Source organism: Elephantulus edwardii, unplaced genomic scaffold (genome assembly GCF_000299155.1).
Source record: "Elephantulus edwardii isolate Elephantulus edwardi_28Jun2011 unplaced genomic scaffold, EleEdw1.0 scaffold00014, whole genome shotgun sequence".
NCBI lineage: Eukaryota > Metazoa > Chordata > Mammalia > Macroscelidea > Macroscelididae > Elephantulus > Elephantulus edwardii.
Genome location: NW_006399764.1, coordinates 2224934 through 2233251, shown reverse-complemented (window position 1 = coordinate 2233251; position 8318 = coordinate 2224934). Strand labels below are relative to the sequence as shown.

Genomic DNA, 8318 nt, shown 5'->3' with positions numbered 1-8318 from the left:
AGCCACAACATCCTTTCACTGCTGTTTATAGGGTTTTCATAAGTCCATTACTTTAGAGGTGAATAGCTAGCCCTGTTTCCTATATAGCCTTTGCCTGTAACTCTGCTGACATCTGCTAACATGGATCTTTCTGCTAGGATTTGACGTAGTAGAGGTTTACCTTCCAATATCATTAAAAACCACCACAGGTCAATGAAATGGCAGATAAGTGGTGTCAGCATAAATACTTGTGGAAAGTAAAGAAGGCTGACATAAGGGGAGCTCTGGTGGCCTAGTGGTAAGGAGCTGCAACTGCAATCCCAGAGGTGCATGGTTCAAATCCACCAGATGCTCTGCCGAGGAAGGAGGGACAATCTCCTCCTGTACCAGTCAGATCTGATTTGACGGTATACTCACACAAAAATAATAAAAAACAAAAACAAAAAAAGAAGGCTGACATAAATATGGAAGATATACCATAAAAAAAGATGACCCAACAGAATGTAAAAATTTTCAAATAATATAATTAATAACACATGCAAGTAAAATCTTGTTGAAGACCATTCAAAAATGGCTGAAATGATTCATAGGCAGGAACTGTCACTAATTCAAGCTACACTCAAAGAAGTATGTGGCACAAATGATATCATTGCTGATGTCAGGTAGATTGTGGCTGGAAGCAGAGAACACTAGAAAGATATTACTCGTGTTTTATGGACTATGTAAGGACATTTGCATGGATCTTAATATTATGGCTAAAACTGAGAAATTACAGGACATCTAATTGTGCTCATGAGAAACCTATACAGTAGACACGAAGATGATGTCCAAATAAAACCAAGGAATGCCAAATGGTTTAAAATCAGAAAAGATGTGTATCAAGGTCATATACTGTCTCCATATATATTTAAGAAGTTATACTATGGAGTTCAACAATACATCACAATGGTCATATAGAACTCAGGCAATACTCAGAAAGTAACAAGTTTCCAGTTAAGACATGTTGGGTATGCTGTCAGATCCTCTGACCTTGAATCTCTCATTGCTGGGTCAGTGTTACACTTAGTCTGGCTGATTATATGGCCCTCCAGAATGTTTGGTCGAAGGCTGCTGATCCTGGCTCAGTAGGTTGTTAGTCCCTATTCACTTGTCTCATGTCAATCTCTGGTTCTCTGTTGCTGCTAACTCTCATCTAGGTCCTGATCTGGCTGGTGCAGCAAACATTGGTCCAAATAGATATGAGCTGAACTAACTCAACAACAGGACAGAGAAGAGTTTAGGGCTGTTGTACATAGGGTTGCTATGAGTTACAGGCGACTCGACGGCACATAACAACAACAACAACAATTTCTTTCAAAACTTTCACTGTCACAGAAATGATAAAAGTCTTTGTGGAAATGTTAAGCAATAAAGTGAATTATTTACTTTACTGCAACATGGATGTTGGTGATGGTAGTAGTCATCATCAAGGTGGAATTGCTTCATAGCTGACCCTCCAGTAGGTTTTTAGAGATGAAATCACACCAAAGATTATCCGTCTTTCTTCTGAAGAGTGGTTGGTTGATTTAAATTGTTTGCCTTCAGGTTGCCAGGGAAACTTTTAACTACTAGGCAATGTGGCTAACTCATTAAAATGTTATGGTAAATGAAAGAAATCAGTTACTGTACAGCACATGTTACAGGATATCATTTATATGAGATGTCTCAAATGTATGAAGCCATTGAGACAGAGTTAAATGTTGATTGCAAGTGACCGTAGAAAGGGATTTTGACTTTCAATAACTAATTTTTCTTTTTTCCACTCAAAAGGAAGAACATAATTATGTAATTACAATAAGAATATATCACCTTGTATCTGCTGTCAGGCACCTCTCCAAAATGCTAAAGAGCAATAATGTCAAGTCTAAAGCCTAAGGTGCACCTGATAGAGCCATGGTCTTCACAATTACTTTCTATGCAGCAAAGAGCTGGACAGTGACTAAGGATGATAGGAGAAAAATCAATGCTTTTGAGTTGTGGTACTGGAGAAGAGTATTGAACATGCTATGGACTGCCAGGAGAACAACAGGTCTGTCCTAGAGAGGGTGAAACAAAACTGTTCCTTGGAAGCAAGGACTTTGAAACTACATCTCACATACTTTGAGTATGTTGTTAGGAAGGACCAGTCCTTGGAGAAGGACACCATATTTGGAAGGATGGAGAGACAGTGCAGGAAAGAAAGTCCTCAAATGAGATGGATTGACACAGTGACTGAGGTAATGGAGGTATGTGTGCCAGAGAGTGAGACTAGAGCTATTGTACATAGGGCTGCTATGAGTTGCAGGAAACTTGATGGCATGTAACAACTTCAGGTGAATTACACATATGCATGCATATATTATAAACTTAACGGGGGAAAAACACTGTATCATTATAATGTTTTGACCTAGTTAGGTGATATTAATTTTTTTACTCAAGAAAAGAAGGGTTTTGGAATATTACAAAATGACTTTTGAAGGAGGGGTGGAGTGGTGAGGAAAACATGTAAAGAGTTAATTACATTTGTCTCTAAGTATATAGAATTGACCCTCCCTCACTCTCACAATGATATGGATTATTCTAACTCATGACACATAAATAATTGTCAAAGCTTAAAATGTATTTCAATTCCTCACAGTTTAGACATAAAACTCTGAAATGTCACCTCTATTAACAGCTGAAAGAAGGAGAGTTTGGATTTACAAGGAAGAAGTGAAGAATATGAAGAACTATGGGGAAGCAGTGTGTGTGTGTGTGTGTGTGTGTGTGTGTGTATGTGTAAGTGTATATTTGGCTTTGTTAGAGAAGCAACTGAGAATTCACTGAGGAAAAGGATTGGGGGACAAATAAAGACAAATTTGGGGGTTAAAATTTATATTTGAAATGACATTTTAAAATGAATGAGAAGTGTTAATACTGCAGAAGAGATCTGCCAGAGGTCAGTTTGACAGCTACACTTTCCAGTGATCAATATAAGAAATTGATGAAAATGCAACCAGTGCTAATTGAATCTACAGTACAAATTGGCTATGATCATGACATCTTAAGTATATAAAAGGGAAAGCCCATGGAACAGTTTAAACATTAGAAAATATTACTATTTAAAGAGAGTAATGTCTCTGGGAGATTCACTGACTCAAACTATCTTCTGGCTATCCCTATCTTTTTACCTTTCATAAATAAATCTCAATTTTATTACATTAATTTCCATTTAAAATATACTTTGAGCAAAGTATAGCCATTAGCGTGTTAATATTTGAAAGCATCTGCATAGTTTGTGTTCTGAATTTTTTTTCCACTATTTAACTTCCCTCAGAAATTAAGTCAGATAGGTTCATCTCATGCCACTCTGTCTTTTATTGTCAGTTTGATCAAGGTCTCAGTACTTGATTTGGTTCAGTTTCTGACTTAACTACAAGATTTCTAAACAAATCACTTTATGTCCATAAACCTCCTTTTCCCAAGTGGGAGAATAAATTTGATATAACTGTAAAAGTAATACAGAGGATGTCATGAGTGGAAGAAGTATTAGTTACCTAATGCCTGAATCTCCTCCTGAACTTCCCTGGCATTGCTATAATCCGCTTTGTACAAAACTATTTTCAAGTGAACAATGAAATCCGAATTTGGGTAGCTCTGATTTTAGAAAGCCTTTTCTTATATTAAGCTGAAATCTGCCTTTCTAATTTACATACATTAATGACAAGTCTAAGCACCATAACCAAAATATGCAAGCGCAATTTCTATTCCACTGAGCAAGTATTTATGTAGCATATGTGGGAAAGAGCTATAAAAATGCTATTAATATACAAGTTATTATGTTTAAATTTACTTGTAACAAATCAAGTTAAAATGTCAAACTGACTTCAGACTTGCCTATTTGCTTTTGAAACTGTATCAATTTTCTCAGGAAATAGCTTCCAAGATATTGTTAGACCTTTTTCTCTGACTCACTAATTCCTTGGACTAAGGAATATTCTATCTCATTGTGTCTGATTGCCTAAATTCATCCATTTTCCACTCTAAATCTTAAATGGCTCTTAACTTAGAACAATCATTTTATCTTATACTTGCTTGAGATTCTTACAGATCATAACAAAATACTATGAAGTAATGGCTACTAAAAATAGATATTTTTTTTTACTAAAATACCCAAAACAAAGAAAAATATAAGCACTAGAATTTCTTAGAGGAGGATACAATTCCAGTCTGAGGTATCAAGTATGTCTGTTCTTTTTGAGGTTTGTGAGAAAGGTAATGATTATATTTCCCTTCCTCTTCCTAGAGATGTCAGGCAATTTGGAAGGTAAGGTTGGGCATTTCTTATAAATTCCATTTATAGCTACATCTTCACCTCTAGTTTGTGGTTCTGTTTGCTTATCTTTATACTCTTTATATGACATAACTTATCTGTGATTAGTGTTTACTCTCTTTGGATATGATCTCTTTATTGTAACCAATACTATTTGCAAATCCTTATTTCCTCAAATAAGGTCATTTTAAAGGAATGATAAATGTATGTACTGAAGTGTTCATTAACAATCAGATTAATTATTTACTGATACATGCTGCAATATGATAGACTTTGGAAATGCTTTTCAGAGTGGAAGAAGCCTACAGCACAGCATATGATTTCACTCATAAAAATATCTCAAATATGCAGTCATTTGAGGCAGAAAGTAACTTAGTGGTTGCCAAAAGCTGTGGAACAAGAAGATCATGAAATCCTACTAATGATCACTAATACATACAGGTGATAGTTTGAGATTATGAAGATAGAATTTTATAGTTTCAGAACTCTATGACTGTATTAAAACATCCAATTATACATCTTAAAAGAGTTATGTGGTAGATGAATCATCTGTCAGTAGAGCTGTTAATGAAAAAGTTCTGGGCAATCTATGCATATACAGATACTCAAGGTTGATAAATACTTGCAATGCTTGAAGGAACTACTGGTTAATTAATCACCAGTCAAAATGATGACTTGCAGCTATTGAAAGAGAATGATTTATCGATAATGACATCTACGTTTCTGACTTGGTCAAATGAATATATAAAGGTTCTAATTGAAATTAGAAGATGTTTGAGATTGGGCTTTAGGGATGATTAATGATGAATTTTACTTTTGTTGTGATAAGATTCCCCAACAAAACCCAAATTCTTGCTTTTGGACTTACTAAAATTATAATGCATGACAAAAATTGAAGTTGCCAAGAGTTTTGAAGAACATTAGTGCCCATGGCAGTAGCAGTGGACAAATGAAGCAACAGGGTAACAGCCAGAAGACTGCAGTGTGCCTGACCAATGCCATAATATTTTCAATAACGTCAGGTCATGCAACAGCTGCACTGTGTAAAGAAAGAACAAAAAAGAATTTGTTCATTAAAACTGCAGTGTTGACAAAGAATACTGACTGTACCATAACTGAGAGAAAAACCAATATATCTGTATTCAAAGGGATAGAGCCAGAAACCTACTTAGGTGTGAGGATGGTGAGACTTCATCTTTCTGACTTTGGCCCTGTCATCAGGAGGGACCAATCACTGGAGAAATTCATCATGTTTGGTACCGTCCAAGGTCAGTGGAAAAGATTGACACAGCAGCTGAAACAATGGATTAAAATATAGCAACAGTTGTGTGAGTATAAAGAGCCAGGTAATGTTTCCTTCTGTTATACACAAGGTTACAGTGAATCAGAGCTCATTAGACAGCCCAAAACAGCAGCAGCAACAACAAAGGCTGATGAAGGTGAATTGAAGATATAATTGATGGAAAAGAAAAAGCTTATTTAAAAAGGGAATAGAGATGTGACCAAGAAAAAGAGCTTTGAAAAGAATTTAGTTCCTAATTCCATCTCCTCTTGAGCCTAAAATATGTGCATTTGAGTTTTGTGGATACATCCTATCTTTTATATTAAATTCACTTCTTTTATATCTTACTTCAAGTTGAGATTCAATTGGGCACAAAAGGAGTTTGGATTATATGGCAATTACATTCATGGATACAATATGTGGCTGTGAAGGAGAAAGAAACATGTTGAGAGGGGGGATAATGTCCATCTTGGTGAAAATAATGGGAAATAAGGTGAAAGATCAGTCTTATTTATGAAAGTCAGCTGTTGGGGGTTTGTTGTTGTTGTTGTTTTGGTGGGGTTTTTTTTTCTCTCATGAGGAACTGTAAGGATTGAAGGTCTAGGTCAAAGACGTTATTCAACTGTGAAAGAAAAGCTGTGTATAAAGTTTGCTGACACAAGTTACAATTTTATGTGCAAGCAGATACTCTGCTAAGATATTTAAAATGAAATTAAGTGTCTATGATATTTTAAGTGATCAGAGACTAGACTTCTGCCTCAAACTTAAATGTTATGAAACAAAAGACTGCCATTGAGTTGGTTCCAATTTAACTTCCTCCAGGTATTATACAAAGAGAGGAGTCATGGTCACTGGATTTGTAGACCATCTGGTTGTGGTGGCTTGGGAACCATCTCTGAGCAAAGCATGGGAGCTGGGTTAGAAAATATCCCTGTGAGGCATGTGAGTCCTCCATGATGCCTATAAGTCACATGTGATTAAAAGAGATTCCAATTTAATGCATGGCAATATTGCCTTGAGTAAGTGGTAGCATTGCTATATTTAGTTGTTAATCTATTTTAATCCATCACATTTGAATATTCATTAAAACATGCCAACAAGATAAAATGCAAATAGATAAGAAGGCAATTTGAAAGGGTGTTAATAAATGGATGACACTGGTATAATAGCAACATAAAATATGTTAAATCAAGCCTAGATCCAATTAAAATCTTTACTATGAATTTCAGCTTTATTTTTCAAGGTATTTTTATGTTCAAGAAAATGCAAGCATGTCTGTTTGGGTTTCCGTTTCCTTATTGGATTCCATGTTAATATCTACAGTACACGTGATGCCTTTAGGAAGAATTTTTATCGTTATGGTCTGTCATTATGCAGAAAACTTTCAGGTTCTTATTTGTCTATTTGATAATTTAGCTTTGGCAGCAGATGATCTGGCTCAGAGTTTGTCTACAGTGAATAATTGAATGTCAGAAATGTTTTAAATTACATTTTGACAAAGATAAAATGCTTTGTGGGGCAATCGAAATATTTGTTAAGTTCTTTGTCCTCTTTTTCACTGTCTCTTAATGATTGCAATCCTGAATCTGCTTGTACAAAAAGTATCTGTGTACTATTTAAGATCCCAGGGTAAAGGTTGGGGCTTGGTAGCCTCCAGGCACATTAAATATGCTCCTCTGTCTTCCTTCATCTTCTTATGCATGCTGTTAGGGTAAAATAAAGAGCAATAGCGAAATAGTTTTAGGATGGCATACTTACTTAATTTTGTTGCATACATTATTTCCTCTTAACAGCTATGTATATAAAAAGTAAGACTTGTTAGTTATCTCAAAATAATAAATATAAAGTAGACTTTTGTGGCAATTAGGCGTAAAGGTCCTTTCATATATTAAAGAAACAAGTGGATTACCAGATGACAATATTGAACTGGTAACAGAAGAAAGCCACGTTAGATTCTCCAGACTTGTCAACATCTATAACAGATCATTCGGGAAGCAGGGCTTTAGGATGAGGTGTGTGGCATAAAGATTGGGGGAAGAATCGACACCAAACTACAATATGCAGATGACACAACCTTGCTGCTGAAACTGAAGAAGCCCTGATGCACTTGCTGCAGAAGATCAATATGTAGTCTTCAATATGAATTGAAGTTCAAAATCAAGAAGACAAAGATTCTCACCCCTGGGCCAAAGATAGGTGGAGAAGAGATTGAGGTTGTTAGCAATCACAACATGCTTGGCTCCACAGTAACACTCTTGACACTAGCAGTCAAGAAATCTCCAGAGTGTTGAATAGCAACAATGTCAGTCTAAACACAAAGGAGAGCCTAATCCAGGCCATGGTCTTCACAATTACTTGCTATGCATCAGAATACTGGACAGTTACTAAGGATGAGAGAAAAAGAATCAATGCCTTTGAGTTGTGGTGCTGGAGAAGAGTTTTGAACACACCATGGACTGCCAAGAAAACAAATAGATCTGTCCTGGAGATGGTGAAACCAAGTCTCTCCTTGGAGGTTAGGATTTTTAAACGCCTTCTCTTATTTAAGCCTCTTGTGTAAAGTCAACAAGACCTTGGTGAGGGCCTTTGTATTTAAGTCAGCTCCCCACCAGGGTGGGGAGATGGGGGGAGAAGCCCGCCCCCTGCCAGGCATGTGTGGTGTGTGTCTTATCTGTGTTTGGGCTACCACAGATCCTGCTTCTTCTAGTTTTGCGCCGCCGCCCCCTG

The 8318-nt window shown here is 36.3% G+C and overlaps 1 pseudogene; it reads left to right on the top strand.

The window, feature by feature from the left end:
* The first annotated feature begins 2237 nt into the window (after positions 1-2237).
* LOC102870869 overlaps positions 2238-8318 on the top strand; it is a 7187-nt pseudogene continuing 1106 nt past the window's right edge.